This window comes from Mustela nivalis, assembly GCF_964662115.1.
Source record: "Mustela nivalis genome assembly, contig: HAP1_SCAFFOLD_504, whole genome shotgun sequence".
Classification (NCBI taxonomy): Eukaryota; Metazoa; Chordata; class Mammalia; order Carnivora; family Mustelidae; genus Mustela; species Mustela nivalis.
In genome coordinates this window covers 79967-103611 of record NW_028136152.1, presented here as the reverse complement: position 1 = coordinate 103611, position 23645 = coordinate 79967, and the positions used below count along the sequence as shown (strand labels likewise).

The 23645-nt window shown below is 44.1% G+C and overlaps 1 long non-coding RNA gene across 3 annotated transcripts; it reads right to left on the bottom strand.

Moving 5' to 3' along the window:
* Positions 1 to 6359: 6359 nt before the first annotated feature.
* LOC309857220 lies at positions 6360 to 23301 on the bottom strand. 3 transcript variants are annotated; one of them, XR_014307558.1, is made up of 4 exons: positions 16466 to 16512; positions 11977 to 12054; positions 7916 to 7992; positions 6360 to 6983 (listed from the first exon to the last, which is right to left on the bottom strand). It is a non-coding gene; the product is annotated as an uncharacterized lncRNA (long non-coding RNA). The 3 variants fall into 3 exon arrangements; XR_014307557.1 differs by lacking the exons at positions 6360 to 6983; positions 11977 to 12054; positions 16466 to 16512 and adding exons at positions 21779 to 21950; positions 23231 to 23301 and having other exon boundaries at positions 7724 to 7992; XR_014307559.1 differs by lacking the exon at positions 6360 to 6983 and having other exon boundaries at positions 7724 to 7992.
* Between the last annotated feature and the right edge of the window lie 344 nt (positions 23302 to 23645).

The window sequence follows — 23645 nt, the reverse complement described above, 5'->3', positions numbered from 1 at the left end:
TGCCTGGGATTCTCTCTCTCTCTCTCCTTTTGCCCCTCACCCCCTCCCATGATCTCACTCCGTCTCAAAAGAAAATAATTCATTACCTAAAGAAACTAAAAAGAAAGAAATGAAAGAGTATAACGGAATGAAAGAGGAAATGATGGCACACGGATTATTGATCTATTGTTCTGAATCTTCTAAGTCTGCGAAATAGTCTTCTCTGGGCAGAGTGATGGTAACAGACATGGCCATGCCTTGCGAAGGGAAAGGGGACAGTCAGGCTGAGGTGAGGACTCAGGCCACTTCTCCCAGGATCATGTCCCTGACCCAAATACTCAATTTCTGTCCTCAGCTCTGCAGTCCCCCCATCTCATCAGCCCCAGAACCATGATCCACTGATATGAAGTCCTCCAGGGTCTCTGGGCCCTTTCTGGCCCTTACATTTCAGAACTGGCACCTGCAACCAAAGCCTGTCATCCCATTCTTTCAAGAGGCATCCAAGGTGCTGCCCATGACTTTCTGTTCCCATGATTTGCTGCCTTCCTTGGCTCCCTCCTGCTATGCTCCCTCATCCTTCCCCGAATCATGAATTTCTTCTTTCCCTTCTCCTCTCACCTCCGACAACCTGATTGCTCTGTGAAATGGCAACAGTGGAGCAATGATGATGGGTTTACTGCCATCCTCCCTAGTCCTACCTCAGTTGACCCGTGAGTCAAACCAGCTAGCATGGAGGTGATTTTCATGGGCCTGGCTTGTGCTGAGCATGAGTGTGACAGGCAACTGGGCAATAAAGGTACTGCCCTATGCCTGGGCTGATCATAGACACTGGAATCATACTTGAGTGTTACTAGAGCCCACAAGTGTCCTAGCCCAGAGAAGAGGTGAATGTGACAGGAGAGGGAAAATGACATCCACATTCCCCTAGGCTGTCAGTGTGGAGACAGGGTTCCACAGCGAGCACAGCTATATAAACCCCAGCACTTGCCAGCAATCATGCCAAGCCCCCAAGCCCTGGCAAGACTGGGGGAGGCCCCAAGCGGGTTGAGGGAAGGTCCAAGGGTGGTCTGGGACCATGATGTGGGGAGCAGGTCCATTACCGTGTGGCTGGAGCAGTGGGATCAGACAGGAGCAGAGACAATGGTCCCACTTCTAGAGCCCCTGTCCTGGGCCGGGTCGTCCAGGAAACAGCTCAGTGGGACCCTCGAGCACCAGGGTGTACGACCAGCTCAGCAGTCTTCACACAGGTCTGAAATTCCAACGAGCCTAGGAGGGTCTCCAAAGGCTCTTATGTTTGGCAGTGAGGAATGCAGCCTCACTGCACTTTTGGAGAGAATCATAAATATCAAATAAGAAAAGAGGATTACAAACAGAGCACCTTCAAAGCCCAGACGCAGACTACTTCTATTTCAAAAGAAGGGATTTGGGGTAAATTGGAAGGGGAGGTGAATCATGAGAGACTATGGACTCTGAAAAACAATCAGAGGGGTTTGAAATGGCAGAGGGGTGGGAGGTTGGGGCAACAGGTGGTTGGTATTATACAGGGCACAGATTGCATGGAGCACTGGGTGTGGTGAAAAAATAATGAATACTGTTTTTCTGAAAATAAATAAATTAATTTTTAAAAAAACCTACCATTACAGGAAAAGAACAAAACAGAGACTGAATCTGGATGGCTCAGTCATTTCAATGTCTGCATTCAGCTGGGTTTCTGATCCTTGGGATCAGGCCTGCATTAGGTTCCTGGCTCAGCCTGGAGTCACCATCTCCCTCTCCCATGGCCCCTCCCCGCCAATCCTTCACTCTCTCTAAAAAATAAAATCTCTCCATGGCTGAAAAACAGAAAGAAATCCTCTAATACATATACTTCATCTTTTTGATTTCCTACCTCCCACTCTCGATCTACAAAGTATCTGCTGTAATCTGCCTGTTCCCAGGAACCCTCTCCCCTTGGTTCCTACCTGAGTGTACTTCCCTACCTGGAGGGTCTTCTTCCTCTGAGCTGACTTCTAATATTGTCTCCAGGCTCCATTCTATAGAGACACAAGCATGAGCAGCGGGTTGTTAGAGAGAGGGGTTCCCTTGCGCCTGAGGCTCCAGTGGAGGCCAGGCTGGCTCGCCTGGCAACACCTACTCTTCCACCAGGTCCTCAGACCTGCCCTGGGCTCCCTGAGTCAGAGCCCTTCAACAAGACCTTGAGCACAGCTGCTAAGGCTCAGCAAAAGGAACGATGCCACTTCACATGGCACTTCCCTGTCTCCATGGGATCAAGATAGCTCTCACCCGTGCACGGATCAACCTGTGTTCCCAACTTGGTGGAAACAGTGTGGGTTAGATGGGGTCTGTGAGCAGCCCCTCTGCCAAGCTCAGAACAGGTGCCCAGGGGAGCTGTCTGTGAAAATGAAAATGTTCTGTGTTGTAAACATGCATTACGGGGCACCTGTAATTTAGCTGATGTGATGAAAATGGGACTGTTTAGCTTTGTTTCCTTGAATTAACTCACACATGAGCAGACATGTCTCGCTAGGGGCAGGGACAGTTCACAGTCCCCAGGAGCCCATCTTTCTCTTCCTGGTCCATACAAGAGCCTCGGCAGGCACTTAGCATTTTGTGGGGCCACAGAGGCCCAGACAAGGTGAAGAGGGACGTTTCTGCCCCTGAAGTAGACCCTAATCCAGGCTGTATCAAGAGAGGCTGCTGAGAGCTAACCATCTGGGTGAGGAGGAATGAGAGAGATGCAATTGGTGCCCTTGCAGTGGCTACCAGGTGCAGGTCTCCTGTCCCCCTGAGTAGGACACAGAGTTTGGGTGTGCGAACTCTCAGATCATTTCAGAGAAACCTTCAAACTGATGTCCTCTGGGCCATAAAAGGGAGGAGCAAGAAGCACCCCAATCGTGGGATCAGCTCCCATGACTTTGCTAAGTTCACCATGCCTGGAGTCTGTGCCCCTCTCACCTCATGAACACCTAGAATGTTCTAGAGCTGCCATAGCCACATGGTGTGAGATCTCTTCAGCATAAATATGTCTGCAGGCCAGATAACCCTTGGCCAACTGCGTGTAGACAAGGACTGGTTACCAAGTGACTTCCAGAAGCAGGTGAAAAGTAAAAACTCGCCCCTCCTAGCCCTGGGTGGTTCAGGCTGGGAGCCTCCGTGTGTCTGGCCTGGTCCTGTTCCATCCACACTGATGTGTCTCGGGTGGGGGAACAGAAGACCTGACGGCATTCTCTGACTCTCCCTAATTTCCATGATGGAAAGAGCCTGGTTTGTCGCACAGGTGGCTGGAGAAGAGGATGGAATGAGAAGCAAGCCCCTTCCCTGGGGATTTAGGAAGACGTCCATACAGTGCTCACACCAGCCGTGACAGTGTGACCTGCCTCGTCCCTGTGCAGGAAGAGCCCGAATGGCGTCCTCAGCATGGGCCAGGCTGGGCCCAGGCTTCACCTGATTCACCTATCCTTGCAATCTTGGCATGCACTCCCTCTCTCACATGGCCTGGCTGTCCTTTGAGCTGTCCCTCTGCCCGCCCCCCCATCCCCTCTACATCTTCCCTCTGAAGATCTAGTCCAAGCCCCTGGATCATGCCCTCACCCGTCAAAGCAGAAGGATCTGATGGAGTCAGGACTCCTTAGAGCCTAGCTGCTGCTCTCACTTCTGTATTGGGTTGTGCCCAGCAGGCATTCCCTTCAACACTACCGTGAGACTATGGTCTAGAGACAAAGGTTTCTAGAACCTACAGGCTCCCACTTCTCAGATTCCCTTCAGAACAGGGTGTGGCAACCATCTGCCCTTGGGACCACCTGCCTCAGCTCTCCCCCTACGAGGAAGAGGATTCTTTCTCAGGCTCCTTTCATCAAAAAGTTGTGGGAACAGAGGAGGGGTCGTAGATGAAATATCCCTTTAATCTGAAGAGTCTGATGGAACATGGCCTCTGGGATTGGGTTTGGTGAGAGCCCCGTTCAGGGAAGATCAAGAATAAGGCAAATAGCTATTACTAATGCCACTCAGTGTAGAAATGTAGGGTCTTCCCCTAGAAATTGAGATGGGAAAAATATCATGAGATCTGAGGTTGAAGGGCCTCATCTCGGTGCTAGGCTCCCCAAACACAGGCACTACATCCTCGCTGTCATTCAGCACCCTCTCCAGCCTCCCTTTCCTCTGACGCCAACTGAATATCCTACGGCTCCTTTTCTTTAGTCATGATCGCTCCCGCTGTCTGCTCAGAGGTGAGACCCATCATGAACTGAAGTCATTCCTGACAGACTCAAGGGAATTCTGAAAATGTTATTATCCTCTCAGGACCCTGGGAACACTTTCCTCCATGGTGTTGGGATTTTGTCAGATGAAACCAGATGTATTTGGCATACGATAGACTGCACACATTTTTAAGTCATACAATGCCGTAAGTTCTGACACACAACACACCCATGAGGCAAGGGGCGGGATTTTCTTTGTCTTTTCCTAAATGATAAGTTCACACCAGCAACTGTGCTATTTAGGGAGACATAAATCCTGGTTACACACACACACACACACACACACACACAAAACCACATGCCCATTCAGAATCACACCTCATTATTTCACACTGAGACACAGCCCACCTCCACATACACAAAATCACTACCTGAATTACAAAGACATGACCATGGGTATGCACATAGAAAACCCATTGTTTCACCACACCTCTGATCCCCATTCCAGTGGGAACCCAGGATCTGATGGTGCCCCTGACTACAGACAGCAAGAGACTGATTCCAGAATACACACCTCTTTGGCTCAGTCTGCGCGGCACCTGCAGGTATAGAAAAGAGAGCACCATGAGGCTCAGGTCATGTTGTATACTGTCTGACTTCATGATCTTTAGTTCTCTCAGTGATATCAGGAAATCAGAGGGAACCCAGTGTTTGGCCCCCACGGAAAGCAAACAGGACACTTGAAGGAAATTGTTTGTCCTAGGGGATGTGTGTGCCCAGTCCACTCAGGATGGTGCCTACCAATTCTTCATCCAAGCAAGGGGAAACTGTTGCTGAGGGAATGAATGCCACCACCACAATTCTTTTTTTTTTTTTTTTAAGTATCATTCGTGAAGTTCAACCAACCTTTATTTGTCTATACATATTAGGAACATACTTAGTGTTTAGCAAATGCGTTTGTTCACAGAACCCCAAATCATTTTAACTAATGTAATATTAAAGCTCGAAAAGTCTAGTGTAGACTAATGTGGGTCTAAAATGAAAGCATGATCTACTAACTATAGAAAGTTCTTTTCAGCAAGGACATTTGGGATCCCTGCTTTATGTATCCTGTATAGGTACCTCATAAAAGTTGACCAAATTTAAAAGCGAAATAAGAAATTACTTTCTTTAGCTTTAAGAAAGTGAGGGCACCTGGGTGGCTCAGTGGTTAAGCCACTGCCTTCGGCTCAGGTCATGATCTCAGGGTCCTGGGATCGAGTCCCCCATCGGGCTCTCTGCTCAGCAGGGAGCCTGCTTCTGCCTCTCTCTCTCTCTGCCTGCCTCTCTGCCTACTTGTGATTTCTCTCTGTCAAATAAATAAATAAAATCTTAAAAAAAAAGAAAGTGAGGTTATACTATAATATTTCTATAATTTGGAACAAATAGTATCAATACCTTTTCTAAATAATGATAATGTTACACCATTTTTCTTTCTTTTATCTTTTGTACACCAGCGTAATTCTAACCAGGTTTGCTGTTGCCATTGGTGAATGTCCTCTCGAATCAGATGATGGTTGGCAAGAGAAAACCACTCAGCACTCTCCCCAAAAGGGAAATTATACATATGTCTTCTCAAATGTGTGTGTATGTGTAATTACACATTTATGCAATTACACATGCACACACATTCAGACACATATACATTTGAAAAATCACTTTATTTCCATATACAAGCAATTTATAGTAGGAAAATGAATTTTTTATTATTATGTTCAATTCATCAGCATATATTATCTGATTTTCACCTGAATTTGCTGAAAGAAACCAAGAAAACAATGCTTGTTCCTTGGGTAAAGACAGGCATGCTCACCTTGGCAATATGCTGGTGTTTCTGCACTTCAATGTTCTGGCGAGGCCACGCCCAGACCAAGTGGATGTCCACATCTAGACGGACATCAAGAATGTACCTGTCAGCACATTGGTGGTGCTGCTCAAGTATAATTCGGGGAGGGGCACCCGGAGGGCTCAATCCTTTCAGCATCAGCCTTTTGCTCATCTGAATTATGATCTTAGGGTTGTGAGATCTAGTCCCACATGGGGGCCACCCTGCTCAGCGAGGGTCGTCTTCTCTCTCTCCTTCCGCTGCTCCCACTTGACTGTGGGCTCTCTCTCTCTCTCTCTCTCTCTCTGTATCTCAGATAAATAAAATCTTAAAAGAAAAATGAATAGCTCGGAGAGTATTGCTTGATATGAACAGGGGTTAGATCATGTGGGGTCATGTGGTTGGCTGGCAGGGGCTGAACTGCCCCTTTGGGGTCTCCCACGGCTAGAACGTGTGCCCTAGATGAGGTTTATTCTTTTCTCTGAGAATGTTGACTTTGGCCAGTGGCAGTGGTGGTAGAATCTATCTCCTGCAGAAATATACACGCTCTCTCTTGCTCTATTCATCTCTCCCTCTCTGTCTTTCTGTCTGTATCTTTCCGCCTCTGTCTCTCCATGTTTCCCACAAAAAATCACCCACTCACAATCACACTACATAGAGCCACAAAAGACACCTCAACCAAAAACCTCATGCACACAAACTCACAGCACACACACAGAACCCACTGGCTTCCTAGTCTTGCAGACAAAAGAGCATACTTTGTCACCTGGGAAATATGCCTGTCCCCAAACCACCAAGAGTCCTACCAAGAACCCCCAATCAGGGAGGCTCTCCAGACTGAAGATTGCAAGGGGGCCCCACCTGCCTTACCAGCTAGAGTTTTTCCCCAGGAAGAGACTGAGTCCAGAATACGTACCACCTCCCTCTGTTGATGTTTCCTGAGGCTGCAGGCACAGAAAAGAGGACACCATGAGTCTCTGGCCGTGCTGTATACTTGTCTGCCTGTACTGATCTTTAGTTCTCTGAATGACTTTAGGAAACCAGATGGAACACAGTGATTGAATCCAAGGCCCCAAGAGTGGGACCTGGATGCCTGTATGAAGTTATTTTTCCTGGGAGATGTGTCTACCCAGTCCACTCAGGATGGCAACTACAAAATTCTTCATCCAAGCAAGAGAAACTCTTGTGGATGGAAAGGATCATACCACAGCAATTCTAACAAGATTTGCTGTTGCCAGTGGTAAATATCCTCTTGAATCAGACGATGGTGGGCAGGAAACAACCACTCAGGACTCTCCGCAAAAGGGAAATTATACATATGTCCTCTCAAATGTGTATGTGTGTGTATACACACGTATGTGTATATATATGGATATATATACTTATATAATCACACATATATTTATATGTATGTATATATATATAAGCATATACATATATATATACACGTTTATACATATATATGTATATAAAATTATATATACACATACATACACACACACATACAGTTTGAAATTCACTTTAGGGGTGCCTGTGTGGCTCAGTGGGTTAAAGCCTCTGCCTTGGCTCTGGACATGATTACAGAGTCCTGGGATTGAGCCCAGCATCAGGCTCTATGCTCAGCGGGGAGCCTGCTTCCACCTCTCCCTCTGCCTGCCTCTCGGCCTACTGTGATCTCTGTCTGTCAAATAAAGTTATAAAATCTTTAAAAAACCATTTTACTTCCATGTACAAAAAATTTACATTAGGAAAATGAATTTTTTTATTATGTCCAATTCACCAACATATAGTGTATAATTTGATTGTCATCTGAATTTGATGAAAGAAACCAAGAAAGCAATGCTTGCTCCTTGGGGAAAAAGAGAGGCAACCTCACCTTGGCAACACTCTGGTCCTCTTCTTCTTTGGGCTTATGGCAAAGCGTCTCACAGACTGAGATTTTCTCAGACACATCTGGAAGGACATCAAGAATGTACCCATCAGCACATTGGTGGTGCTGTTCAAGATTAATTCGAGGAGGGGCGCCTGGAAACTCAGTTCTTTCAGCACTGGTCTTCCCGTCAAGTCATGCTCTCAGGATGCTATGATCCAGTCCCACGTGGGGGGCCCCTCCTCAGGGAGGACCTGCTCTTTCTCTCTCCCTCTGCCCTTCCCACCTGACTGTGCTTTCTCTCTCTCTCTCTCACTCTCTCTCTCTGAGAAATAAAATCTTAAAAAAATGAATAGCTCGGAGAGTATTGCTTGATATGAATGTGGGTTAGATATGTAAGGTCATTGCTTTTCTATCAATCTCTATCAGTAGATTTCTTTGCCTGCCATTGTGTGTAAGGCTGGATAATCAATGGGTATATATTGAAATATATCTTGTTTCTATTTTCACCAGTCTATACCTCTGGGGTGGGCAAATGCTGAGTGAAGGCATGCTGCTGGTATTTCTCTATACCTATAATTTAGGCAGATTAATTAAATTAGCCAGATGTCATCAAAGACATAATGTAAAAGAAAATGTGTGTTTTAGTACAAAAGCTTGTATCTAGACACGTTCTTCTCAGCTGTTTTGGAAAACTAGTTCTATGAATAAAAACAGCATGTGCCCAGATGTATTGAAGTCAAGACTCGGGCCACGAGAAGGGAGTTTGAAGGTACATGAAGACAAAAAGAGACACTTCCATGGGCAAAGACCATGGAGATCACCTCTTCTTCCTAAGGACAAGAGAGAGCCTGAAGACACTGAAAAATCAACACGCTCTTCTGGGATCCATAGGAAAACAGAGGACACAGGGAAACCATGGCCCTCAGGAGACAAAAAAGGGAAAACAGGGGATCGAGCTTTCCTGGAGCAGACACTCTCTCGCAGAACACACCATTTTCTCAACCTCCCATGGAACATTCAGCAGGAGACCACATTCTCAGCCGGAAAACACATCCCAACACAATCAAAGAGTAGACTCAATACAACAGCCGCTCTCAGACCTCTATGAAATTCAACTAGAGATCAACAACAGGAAGAAATCTTGGGAGAATCCCCAAGGAGCTGTGATTTAAAAATACACTTCTGAATAACCCAGTGGTCAATGAAGAAATTTCAAGAGAACCTTTAAAATATTTTTCACCAAATGAGATGCAAATGTACCTTGACCAACATTTATGGAAAGGCAGGGCTTGGGGGAACTGATAGGACTGAAAGTCGTGTGTCAGAAAATCAGAGAGATGTAACATGCCTAGGCTTGCTTAGAAAACAAGGCAAGAGTGTAGTATCATAGAAAGCGAGCAAGAGAAAAAAATAATATTATTGCAGATACCATTGAAATGGAACATGGGAAATACTCAGACCTAATCCATTAAACTAAGACACAAGCTCATTCCTTGTAAATATCAGTGAAATGGATAAAGCTGTAGCCTGATGAAAAATGAAAGAATAAGAGAGGACGTACATTAACATGGGACACAAGAGTCATCGTCACTACAGATCGTATGGAGGTTGAAAGGATTCAAAAGTAATATTGGGTATTTACTCCCAAAGATAGAGATGTAGGGAAAAGAAGGGCCATCTGTACCCCGACGTTCATAGCAGCAATGGCCACAGTTGCTCAACTGTGGAAATAGCCAAGACGTTCTTCAACAGACGAATGGATAAAGGAGATATGGTTCATATATACAATGGAATATTATGCCTCCATCAGAAAAGATGAATACCCAACTTTTGTATCCACATGGACAGGACTGGAGCAGATTTTGCTGAGAGAAACAAGTCAAGCCGAGATGAACCATGAGAGACTATGGTCTCTGAAAAGCAATCTGAGGGTTTTGGAGGGGCTGTGTTGGGAGGCAGGGTGAGCCTGGTAGTAGGTATTATGAAAGGCACGTATTTCATGGAGCACTTGTGTGGTGCATAAACAATGAATTCTGGAACAGTTAAAAGAAATTTAAAAAAATAAATAAAAATTGTTTTAAATAGGATGAATACCCAACTTTTGTATCAACATGGACAGGACTGGAGGAGATTATGCTGAGAGAAATAAGTCAAGCAGTGTGAATTATCATATGGTTTCCCTTACTTGTGGAGCATAAGGAATAACTTGGAGGACATTAGGAAAAGGAAAGGAAAAGTGAATTGGGGAAAATCAGAGGGGTAGATGAACCATGAGACACTGTGGACTCTGAGATACAAACAGGGTTTTAGAAGTGAGGGGGATGGGTGAGCCTGGTGGTGGGTATTAAAGAGGGCAGTATTGCCTGGACCACTGGGTATGGTGCATAAACAATAAACACTTGGAACACTGAAAAAAAAAATAAAATCAAATTTTAAAAAGTAAAGTAATACATGGAAAAATCCTAGGATGGCTTAAGCAAAAAGGCCAATTCCTTCCAAAACAGAAACTCTCAAGACCCACGCAAAGGAAATAGATTGTCTGAATTGGCATATATCAAAGACAGTGAATCCACAGTTCATACGTTTCCCAGAAAGGAGGTGCCGGCCCCAGGTGGCTGGACTGGTGAATTCTATCAAATCTAACAAAGCATAAGAGCCTTGCTGTGTCTAATCCAGCCATCACACTCTTAGGTATTTATCTAGTTGAGCTGAAAAATTATGTTCCTATGAAAACCGGCCCAGGAGTGCTTCTATCAGCTTTCTTTAGGAACACCACAACTCGAGGCAACTAAGTTGTCCTTCACAGGGTGAATGGGTAAACAACCAACAATATCCCCATACAATGAAATAGGATTCTGTAAAAAACAGAGCTGAACTTCAGGGCATGTAGTCGGCTCTCTCAGTTAAACACCCAACACTTGATTTTGGCTCAGGTCAGAATCTCGGGGTCAGGAATTTCAACCCCGTGTCAGGTAAGCTCCATGCTGAGGAGGAGCCTACTGAAGTTTCTCTCTCCTTCTTCCTCCTCCTCTCCCCCACACTTTCACTCTTTCTCTAACTAAAATAATAAAAGAAAAGAAAAATAATTCAGGTGTCAAGTCACAGAAAGATATCAATGAATGGTAACTGTATAGATAGAGGAGAAAGCTGTCAGTGTGGAAAAGCAACATGGCTTACAGTTCCAACTCTATCATATTCTGGAAAAAGGAAATCTAGAGCGATGACAAACCATCAGCGGTTGCTCTGATTCCTAGAGAAAGTGCAAAGGTATTACTAGGTGAAACACAGGATTTTTATGGCAGTGAACCTACCCTATAAATGGTGGATACAGGACTTTGCCCATTTGTCAAAACCCATACTACTGCTCAACACAGAGCAGGCCTTAATAGCAATGGTGGAGTTCAGTGAATAATATCTCTAGGCTGGTTTGTTATTTGTGACGAATGTTCCACAATGATGAAGGTTTTGATACTTGTGGAAAAGGTGCACTATGGGATAAGGGACATAAGGGAACTTTTTTTGATTATCTCTTCACTTGTTAGGATACTCTAAACCTACTCTAAGTATTAAGGTCTATTGATTAAAAATTAAGAAGAGATCTCTTTGGCTAGTGTTTAACAACACACTCATGTCCAAATGTCAGCTTCACTATACCTACCATTTAACGTTACCAAACTCGAGGTGCAAATGCAGCTTTATTCTTGTGGTTATAAACTCATGAGTGACCAGCTGAAATTCAATGTTCACAAAAATAATATGGCTTGGTATCTTTGTCTGAAGTATGGGACACTCACAGGCTAGTATAATGATACAGCTTCTTTTTTTCTTTTCTTTCTTTCTTTTTTTTTTTTTTCTAGCAACAAAGAGAGAGTGTGAGCAGGGGAAGGGCATGGGAATTGGAGAGAGAAGCTTAAACAGCTCCATACCCACCACGGAGCCACACATGGGGCCGAGCTCTGGTCCCTGGCATCATAACCTGAGCCAAAATCAAGATTTGGACATCACATAGGTGCTCCTACAGTAATTATTCTTGAATCCGATTCATGAATAAATTCCCATGGTACCTTCATGGGATCCATCAGTGGGTTGTATTTTTATATGATGTTTCCATCTTCGGGCCCATAGCTGGGTGAATTTCTCACCTGCAAAGGAAGGAAATGTCAACATTTGTGACAACCTGGATGGCCCTGGAGGACATCATCTTAAGTGAAATAAGCCAGACCCAGTTAGACAAATATGGCATCATGTCACTTATATGGGGCACCTCCAATAGTCCAATACGTAGAAGCAGAGAATAGAATAGGGGCTTGGAGGAGCAGCAAATAAGGGGATATTGATGATAGAACAAAGTTTCAAAGGTACAGAAGAAAAGAGTCTGGAAATGGACCTTGCAACATGGGGCCTGGGATTAAGAACCCTGTATTCCAGGCTTGAAAATCAGTAAAATGTTGGAATGTAGGTTAAGTGTAGCTTAAGTGTCCTTTACTACCACATGAAAAGATGGGGGAAAGCTCTAGCAGACACTGTATGAGACTATAGAGAAAGACAGAAGGACACTGTCATTGAGAGTGAGGGATTGGTGACTTGCCAAGAGTGACTATACTGAGGAGTGGGAAATCTGGGACAGGAATGGAGTCGAATCCTTGGGGAGAGAGATCCCTCAATACTTGAGATCTGCCCAGGGCACCTGAGATCATGCCCTGCAGTCCTGAACCAGGGCTTCCTCAGTTTAGTCCCATTCTCAAATCCTCCTGCCCCAAGTGGGAGTGTGGGAGACACTTGATGCCCTGGAGGAGGTGCCTGAGCCAACAGAACAGTCCAAATCCTAACTCAGCCCCCCACCACTGAGTTTCAATCCCCAACCTGGAACACAATGCAGATGGCCCCGTGAGAAACCCCTCTGAAGAGCCAGTGGAATCCAAGGGCCATCCACCCACAGCATTCATACTCCTAGCTCTCTCATGTGGAGCCTTCCCTGGGACCAGTGGACCACCCTCAGGGACCAGTGGTCTGCTGGGATCCCAAGCTCATGCAGAAGCCAGGACATTCCAAACCAACTGTCCCATGATGGCTCTACTAAGAATCTGCTTCCCTTCTAAGGACTCAGCATCCCTGAGCCATTCCTGCCAGTTAACTGGTAAAATGGCAACCTGGCTTAGTGCTTTGGTGGTTGAATAAATCAAGACAGGGACCTTCAGTGTCTCCTTGGTTATTGATTTGAGTAAGTCTCCAAACAGCCTGGACGAAGGGCTGGCTGGCACAGAGTGAACAGGGGCTGCACAGGCTCTCAGTGGGCACCTTCCCTGTTCCTTCCTCCCTCCCCCAGGCCCAGTCTCTATAGACTCCTCATTCTTCTCTACACCCTGAAGTGGCAGGGGACCATGTCCCACCTCCTTTCAGGGGAACCCTCTGGGGCACCTGTGTGGCTCAGTGGGTTAAGTGTCTCACGAGGGGTCATGTCGTGATCTTGGAGTCCAGGGATCGAGCCCATCCCCTGCTTCTGCACTCAGCTTGGTGCCTACTTGTCCCTCTTCTCCTCCCCACTTTCCTCATAACCAATGACCGTTCTCTCTCTCTCCCCCTCAAATAAAATCTTCTTTCAAAAACCGGGAATATACAAAGGACCCATAGGGAGGGACCCTTCTAAACCCGAGCCCCGCGAAGCTCCCCCTCTCATGACACTCCATGAGGATCACCCAGACCTGTTTGCATTTATCTCTCCTCTGCTCTATACTCGTTGGAGCCTGAGAATCGGTGACCTTTCATTGAGACTAGATTCAAATCTAGGCATGACATTCTGTTGCTTGGTTAGGAAGCAACCAAATTGCTTGGTCCTTGGTGAGGAATCTCATCAGTTGTTGACAATATGTCAATAATGAAGTCCTATCATTGAAAACCAAGCACCCTCTTAGTTCTATGTTGATTTCCTTCTGGTCTTGCTGTGTGATGCCAGGTGTATATATTCATTGAGCATGGACTCTCTCCATGCTTGCACTTACTAGCCAACAATGGGAGAGCTCTTTAAGAAGGCAAGGTCCCCACTGGAGCATGGACACTCCCTGACCCTGAGGGATAAGCCTGTCAAAACAGAGACGATGGACACCAGGCTGTTACGAGCATTTGAGTTCTTATTGGTCAGTGTCCCTAAAGTGTGTAATTCACGGCATTCAAGCATGTTTTTAGGGCTTATGGGGGAGAATGTTATCCAATATGCTACACTAGGTCCCCAATTCTTCTTTCTTTTTTTTAGTAGGCTCCACGCCCAACATGGGGACTGAACTCATGACCCTGAGATCAAGAGTCAAATGCTCCCCTGACTGAGTCAGCCAGGAACCACCCATTATGATCCCTATTCTTATTCTATTTGTACCATGCCCTGAAAAGGGACCATGCCATGACACTGACCACTCTCTATCTCAGCTCTACAAGGCAATCGCAATGAGGGCAGTGGAGAGAAGGCTAATCATGAACCGGTTCTCTGAGTCCATTTTATTGTCCCAGGAGTGTCCCTGGGCTCACAGGATTTCTGCATTACTAGGTCTTACTCATACTGAAAATGCCATCAAATACGATGAAAGGGTCTCCTCAGTTCTGACTGGACTGAGGTGTAGCCCAGCAATGAAACAGAGTTTGACTGGGTTGTCCTAAAGTGTGCCTCCAAACCCTCAATATCTTTGAACTAACCAGGCTTTCTATGTCCCTTTCCTAGTAAGGACTATGGCAAGGTCTGTACTTGTGGGGCTCAGGAGCTTCTGTGGCCTATGTGACCCCCGAGATGACCTCATAATGCTAAACAGCACTTGGGATTTCCCTTGGCTCAGGTAATTCCTGACGTACACACTGTGACTACAGCTCTATGCACAGACACTAATGAATCCATGTCTGAGTAGTCAGTGCAGTTCAGTTCAGTAGTTAGAGCATGAACCCTGGGACCATAGGCCTAGGTTCACCTCCTGGCTCCTTTACATAGGAGACCATGAACCTGGTCACATTCATCCCTATGCCTACGTTCCTCCACCTGGGAAATACGGAGAGTAAACAAAACATCCAATATGTGTGTGATGAGCATTACTGAATTAATGCATGTCACATGGTCTGGGAGGCTCATTGGAGGGTATGGATCTTGTCTGAGATCTCACAATTTCACAACTTCCAGAGCTGGGTCACATCTGGGCATTTGAGTTCCCAGACCATTGCTTTGTGGCACAGCTGCTTTGCCTAAATACAAGTGTTTGACCCTAACACAATTTCGTTTGGATGGATCAGAGGTATCAAGAAGTCAATAAGGAAAAAACAACCAATTGCTGATTCCCTGAATACACTCTCTGGGACCCTTGGTCAGAAATAGTCATGATTATTCTCTAGATTGTTCCAGTTGCCTGACTCATGGTCAGCAGGCCAAATGAGAGGAATCCCAGGGTAAAGGATGGCAGGGTCACTATTGCAAAGTCTAGTGTTTTAAAGCATGTGAAACAATGCCACCTTGCATTATGTATTCCTCACACAAACATAAGTGCCTCCAAACAACATATGAGTTCCTGAGGCCATTGTCACAGAAGAAAACCATAGCTTAGCTGTTGGAAAGAGATCTGGAGGAAAGGTCAAGAGAACTAACAAACACATCCCATCAAAACCACTCTAATGAAGACTCTTTCTGCTTTCGAGCTACCATCCTATGGGCAAGTGTACATGTTTATCCACTTACACGTAAAGTTTGTCTCTACTCATGGTCTCCACCTCCCATCGTTCTTTGTGCATTCCTAACAATCTATGTGCTTGGGTATCAATCACTCATTAACACAATTCATTAACTAATTAGCCATCTTTCACCATATGTTGAAAGACTGGCTATTCATTGTGTAACTGAGGACAAAATGTCCTTATAGTTTCACTATACTTACTTCTGGGGAACTGAAAAGGATGGGGGATAGCATATGACCTAGACAGCATATCACCTAGAAAAAGTAATTTTGGATAACAGCCAAAAGGAGAAAGGGAAACATCTGCTTGGGGGTCATAAGTGAAATGTAGACTCTTCTCTTCTTTGGATCTCTTTGGGGCGCCTGTTTCTAGGAACAAACCAACATGTCCCCCAAATCCTGAAATACCCATTTTGGGATAAACGGTACAGGAAGACATTGTAAAACATGGATAAAACAATCATAAATATCCTCCATATCGACCTTTCCGGGTTCACTCTCACTTTCAGAAAGGAGGAATGGGAATGTATAATTTTGGACGTTAAAAAGGCGTAAATTAAAATAGATGTTGCCATGTTTTCTCCCCTAGGGAAACCTAGTTTGTCAAGGGTGAGGTGCAGGATATCAAAGGAAGGAGTACATTTTTCAAAATGGAGGACAAAAGTCAAGGCAGCTAGCTTGGTAGAATAACCAAAAATATAAATCAAGGGATAAAACTAAACTATAAAACATTTGTATAACTCTGAATGACAAGTTGGAGAGAGAAAATTTTCAAAGATGAGAGAATAGTTGGAGGAAGAGTGAACTATCTGATTAGCAGCAAACAGCAGTCAGGAGATCTGTAAGAACATACCACAACAGCAGCCACACAATCCAATCTTGTTCCCCATATAGAGAGCTCTAGGTGTCTCAATGACTCACTCAGCTCAAAGAGGGGCCGTTGGAAAGGACAGCAGAGGTGTATTTCTCGTCGCCATGGTGATGGTGTCATCATAGACCTTTCAGAGTCATCGCAGCTGCACAGCGGCCAACTCCTGCTGTCCAGACAGGTGGCTCTTCACAGACAAGGGTCTCACGTGAGAGGAAACACTTCCTTTCCAAAGTTGAAGTCTGGTCTCACACATTATCCCTCTGTTTTTGAAAAGAAATGACATGAGGGGAGGTGGCCTGCCCCCCAAATAGAGTCACTAGCCCATCTTTAGGGTGAAGAGAGGAAAAGAAACACATATTGAGAATAGATAGAGGTCCCATTCTTTTTTTAAAATGTTTTTTAAATTTATTTTTTATTTATTTTCAGCATAACAGTATTCATTGTTTTTGCACCACACCCAGTGCTCCATGCAACCCTTGCCCTCTCTAATACCCGCCACCTGGTACCCCGACCTCCCACCCAGGCCCCTTCAAAACCGTCGGATTGTTTTTCAGAGTCCATAGTCTCTCATGGTTCACCTCCCCTTCCAATTTCCCCCAACTCCCTTCTCCTCTCCATCTCCCCATGTCCTCCATGCTATTTTTTTTGCTCCACAAATAAGTGAAACCATATGATAATTGACTCTCTCTGCTTGACTTATTTCACTCAGCATAATCTCTTCCAGTCCCGCCCATGTTGCTACAAAAGTTGGGTATTCATCCTTTCTGATGGAGGCATAATACTCCATAGTGTATATGGACCACATCTTTCTTATCCATTTGTCCTTTGAAGGGCATCTTGGTTCTTTCCACGGTTTGGCAACTGTGGCCATTGCTGCTATAAACATTGGGGTACAGATGGCCCTTCTTTTCACGACATCTATATCTTTGGGGTAAATACCCAGTAGTGCAATGGCAGGGTCATAGCAAAGCTCTATTTTTAATTTCTTGAGGAATCTCCACACTGTTCTCCAAAGAGGCTGCACCAACTTGCATTCCCACCAACAGTGGAAGAGGGTTCCCCTTTCTCCACTTCCTCTCCAACACTTGTTTTCTGTCTTGCTAATTTTGGCCATTCTAACTGGTTGAATACTGTTATGCTGAAAATTAATTAAAAAATTAAAAAAAAAAACAAAGAAGATGTGGTCCATATATAAAATCAGAAACAGTGAAAACCCACCATTTGCACTGACATGGATGGAACTGGAGGGGAATATGTTAAGGAAAGAAGAGTCAAGCAGAGAAAGACAATTATCATATGGTTACACTCATCTGTGGAACATAAGCAATAGCATGAAGTGCCATAGGGGAAGGGAGGGAAATCTGAAAGGGGAGATGAAAGGGAGATGAACCATGAGACACTATGGACCCCAAGAACCAACCTGAGGGTTTCAGAGGGGAGAAGTGTAGGGGGAAGGGGTAACAGGGTGATGGGTATTGAGGAGGGCATATGCTGAGATTGGGTGTTATATATATATAAAGAATAGATCATTGAGCACTACATCAAAAACTAATAATGTACTCCTATACAGTGGCTAAATGAATATAATAAAAAAATTAAAAAAAAAATCTGGGGCACCTGGGTATTTCAGTGAGTTAAGCCTCTGCCCTTGGCCTGGATCATAATCAGGGTTCTGGAATCGAGCCCCACGTTGGTCTCTCTGCTTGGTGGGGAATCTTATTCCCCTCCTCTCTCTCTCTGCCTGCCTCTCTCCCTACTTGTGAGCTCTGTGTGTGTGTGTGTGTGTGTGTGTGTGTCAAATAAATAAATAAAATCTTAAAAAAAAAAAAAATCTATCCAGGTTTCCATCCAGGGGCTCGTAGTATGGCTCCGGGGGTCATGATGGGCAGCAAATGGTACATGCATCAGCACATGAAAAAGGATTAACGTAAAATATTTGTTGCCAAGTTATGATCACATCCCTTAAATATATCCCCAATTACCAATTTTGTGAAATAGATCGGTGTATATCTTGATCTTATTTAATTGACCACAAATGTCCCCTATTAATTGGACACCTTTCCTGAGTTAACTGTAACATTAAGACAACACATGTCCTTTGAAATCAGGTATAAGTTGATAATAGACTCAACATTCTCCCCACGCCCAACAAGGAAATTGTGGATGTCATCTATAACGCACATTGTTTCATTTTCTTTTGAAGAAAGAAAGGAAGCAAGGTTTCTATCTCAAAGACAGGCTTGCTTCCCTTGGTGGTAGATGGGACCACTTTCTCCCTTGTGTCTCCAAGAAGGTTCTCCAAAAGGCCTTTGGACGGAGCTAGGGCACAGAGAAGCTGTCAGGACATTGGAAGTGCTGCTCACTTATTACTCAGGGAGATTTGCTTGGTGTGGACATGGGGCAGGAATGTATGCATATCGTTGGTTAACCAGCAAGGACTGAGCAGCTGCTGGAGCATCTTCCTCAGTGGTTGAAGGCAGGCGAAGAGAAGGAGCAGGAAGGAAATGAGAAATAGAGGCTTTGTCTTTCTAGCTAAGGGGAACTTAATCCATGTGAAATGGTCTATCTAAAAAAGGCAAACATTAAAATGTATGTTGTTTCAATGATGGAGTCCCATGATTCCTACCCATTTTAAAGCACAGCAAAATTACACTTATTCAAATGTTATAAGACCTTTTCAGCCTCCATGCTTTTTATACACAGCTACTGTATTCATCACTAGTCTATTGGATTTTTAACTTTTTTACTGTGATGAAGAATATATAACATTCATCCTTTTAATCATTTGTCTGTATACAATTCAGTGGTTTTAATTATCTTTACACATGTATATTCATCACTACTATCTATACCCAAAACTCTCTCATCCTATCCAACATAACCTCCATACCCAGGAAGAGATAACTCCATCTTCCCCACTGCTTCTGGCTCTTAATAACCTCTGTCTTTATGAGTTTGCCTATTCTAAAGACATTATATTAGTGGAATCATACAATATTGGTATTTCTGTGCTAGATTGATCTCATAGAGGATAATATTTCTTCAAGGTCCATACATGTTGGGCATATTTCAAATTCTTTTTTATAGGTGAATAGTACTTTATTGTGTGTATATAACACATTGTGATTGATCCATTCATCATTTGAGGGACTTGAGGGTTGATTCCACTTTTTGACTAATGTGAATAGTGCTGCCAGGAGCACTGATGTATGGATTTCTGTAGAATCCTGGCATGGAACCTCTTCGACCTCAGCCGCAGCAACATCTTCCTAGGAACAAGGCCAAAGGCAAGGGAAGCAAGGGCAAAAATGAACTATTGGGATTTCCTCAAGATCAAAAGCTTTTGCACAGCAAAGGAAACAGTTAACAAAATCAAAAGACAACTGACAGAATGGGAGAAGATATTTGCAAACGACCTATCAGATAAAGGACTAGTGTCCAGAATCTATAAAGAACTTAGCAAACTCAACACCCAAAGAACAAATAATCCAATCAAGAAATGGGCAGAGGACATGAACAGACATTTCTGCAAAGAACACATCCAGATGGCCAACAGACACATGAAGAAGTGCTCCATATCACTCGGCATCAGGGAAATACAAATCAAAACCACAATGAGATATCACCTCACCCCAGTCAGAATGGTTAAAATCAACAAGTCAGGAAATGACAGATGCTGGCGAGGATGCGTAGAAAGGGGAACCCTCCTACACTGTTGGTGGGAATGCAAGCTGGTGAAGCCATTCTGGAAAACAGCATGGAGGTTCCTCAAAATGTTGAAAATAGAACTGCCCTATGACCCAGCAATTGCACTATTGGGTATTTACCCTAAAGATACAAACGTAGTGATCCAAAGGGGCACGTGCACCCGAAGGTTTATAGCAGCAATATCCACAATAGCCAAACTATGGAAAGAACCTAGATGTCCATCAACAGATGAATGGATCAAGAAGATGTGGTATATATACACAATGGAATACTATACAGCCATCAAAAGAAATGAAATCTTGCCATTTGCGACAACATGGATAGAACTAGAGCGTATCATGCTTAGTGAAATAAGTCAAGCAGAGAAAGACAACTATCATATGATCTCCCTGATATGAGGAACTGGTGATGCAACATGGGGGCTTAAGTGGGTAGGAGAAGAATCAATGAAACAAGATGGGATTGGGAGGGAGATAAACCAAAAGCGACTCTTAATCTTGCAAAACAAACTGAGGGTTGCTGGTAGGAGGGAGAAGGGGGTGGGATTATGGACATTGGGGAGGGTATGTGCTTTGGTGAGTGCTGTGAAGAGTGTAAACCTGGTGATTCACAGACCTGTACCCCTGGGGATAAAAATATATGTTTATAAAAAATAAAAAAAATTTAAAAAAAAGAAACACGCCAGTGAAAATTCACAAAAATTTTAATGTTTCAATGTTCTATAAGTAGCAAAAATTTGGAAGAAGGTAGAGTCATGATAGATTTTTGACCAATCATTTGGTAAACTTCTATTGAATTAGACTGATGTCTGTGTTAAATGGTATCTGTGACAATAAATTGTATCACCAGCCATCATTTGTCACCAGTTATGTTCTCACTGATTTCACAAACCTAGTAGGAAACCTAGTAGGAAAAGTACATCAGATATAGCCAAATATTTAACTCAACTCTTTTTTATATTGGTTTTGTTTTTCCGTCTGTAATAAATCTATCAAAGTTAAAAAAAAAAAAAAGAATCCTGGCATGGTGATGATACACAACACTATACATTTGTCACAACCCCCAGAATGTCAAAGCACAAAGAGTGAATTTTAATGTAAACCGTGGACTTCTAGTTAATAGAAGTGTATTGATATTGTTTTGCAAATTATAACAAATGGACCACATTCATGTAAGATGTCCTTAATGGATGAATCAGGGGGCATGGGTTATGGGAGCTTTCTATATTATCTGTTCAACTCTTACATTCATCTAAACCTCCTGTTATAAATAATACCTATTAATTTTTTAAAATCTGAAAACACTTTTTCAGTCAAAGATCTGTTTCAGCCAATGTTCAAAAATCAGCTAAAAGTCTATATGTTAACTAAAGATGTTGTTTACTGTTAAAAGGAAACCCATTCTTGAGTTTGAAAAGTACCTGTATTCTAGAGCTACAGCAATACTGAATGGCTTGCTCATTTATCTTTGCATACACAAGAGAAGAATGTGGCTTAACATTTTTATGGTTTTCTCTTAAAGATAGGCCAGGGAATAAAATAGAATCATTATTCTTGAATGAACCTAATGAGTCCATTTCCACAGTACCTTCAAGTGGGTCATCTATAGGGTGCCCTCTGTTGTGTGGCCAGAGGTAGAGTTTCCTGAATCACTGCTTAGGACCAGTTGATATTCTTCACCTTATGTGAACATTTCTTCTTAATCCTTGAAGCAAGATCCCAGGAAATGCATCACAATAGAGAGAACTGTGGACAACTTGCTGGCAGAAGAACACAGGGAAATGGGTGATCATCTATTCCTAATTCAATCCTTTCATCCCATTATCCACCTGCTGCCCGCTCAGTAGAGCCTCCTGAATCCAAGTAGGACTTCTGGAGTTCTTGTGGTTGGCTATACGCTTAGAACACCCTATAGACAGATCCTGTGATCAAATACTTTTATTTCACTAAGGCATTAGAGAAATGCAGCAAAGGGCACTATCCATGACTGATGGCCTGGGTTCAAACTCCATTTAGAAGTCACAAGTGCCTGAGAAAGTGACGAAAACACTCTGTGTAATTCCCTGTTCTGAGATGTTCAAATGTGAATATGGCCTACTTTTTTACTATTATGTTAAGAGCCTAAACACAATTAAATACAAGAAAGCCTTATTACAAAAAAAAACAAAAAAACAAAAACAAACAAACAGATGACTGGTGTTTCCTAATTGCCCTAAGTGTTCAATCCCTGAGTGACTGCAAGAAGGAAATAGACACTTGGTAGTGGTTGAATCCAGAGAGCGGATTTGGATGGCTCCACAGCAGGGAGGAAGGAAGCTCCCTCTTAGCTTTTACATGGGAATGATGTTTCACAGCTCGTGGACAATACAATACATGTGACCATCTCCTGTAATTCCCAGGTGGGCCCTAGTGAGGTGGGTGAGGGCAGGGCAGAGGCTGTAAGCCTTATTCTTATTTTTTTTTATAAACATATATTTTTATCCCCAGGGGTACAGGTCTGTTAATCACCTGGTTTTCACACTTCACAGCACTCACCATAGCACATACCCTCCCCAATGTCCATAACCCCACCCCCCTTCTCACAACCCCCCTCCTCCCAGCAATCCTCAGTTTGTTTTGTGAGATTAAGAGTCACTTATGGTTTGTCTCCCTCCCAATCCCATCTTGTTTCATTTATTCTACAGTGGGAGGCCCTGAAATTCACAGAGATGAACTGACATGCCAGGAGTTACCATACAGATGAGGATGGGGTCCAGGACAGGAATAGAGTTGTTTCCCTGGGGAGAGAGATCCCTGAACACCCAAGACCTGCCCAGGGCACCAGAGATCATGCCCTGTCGCCCAGAACCAAGTCTCTTTCTTGGACGCTCCTGCTGGAGGAGGTGCCTGAGCCAACAGAAAAGACCAGATGCTAATTCAGCCTCCCACCTCTAGGTGTTAATCCATAACCCAAAACACAAGGCAGTTAACCCCAAGGGAAACCCCCTGGAGTGCCGGTGGAAGACCCACTGTGGCCATCCTCCCCCAGCATGCACATTACCAGCTGTGTCACGTGGAGCTGGAGCCTTCCCAGGGACCAGTTGGCTATGCTTAGTGACCAGTGAGTGGTCTGCTCAACTGCTAACTGACTCAGAATACGGAATATTCCAAACCAACTGTCACAGGATGCCTCTGCAGGATGCCAGATGGCCTCTGCAGGATGCCGGAGCAGTTACTGTGAATAAACTGTGAAAGTGGCCATCTGCATTGGTGCTTTGGTGGCTTAATAAATTAAACCTGTGACCTTCAGTGTCTCATAGGTTGATCTGAGAAAGTGTGCAAATAACCTGGACTATGGCCTCAGAGTGAACAGGGGGTCTGAACACTGGCTTGAGTGGGCAACTTCCCTACTCCTTCCTTCCAAAGAGTCTCCCCAGATCCAGGTTCTACAGACTTTTCTCCCTTACTAGTTCCTA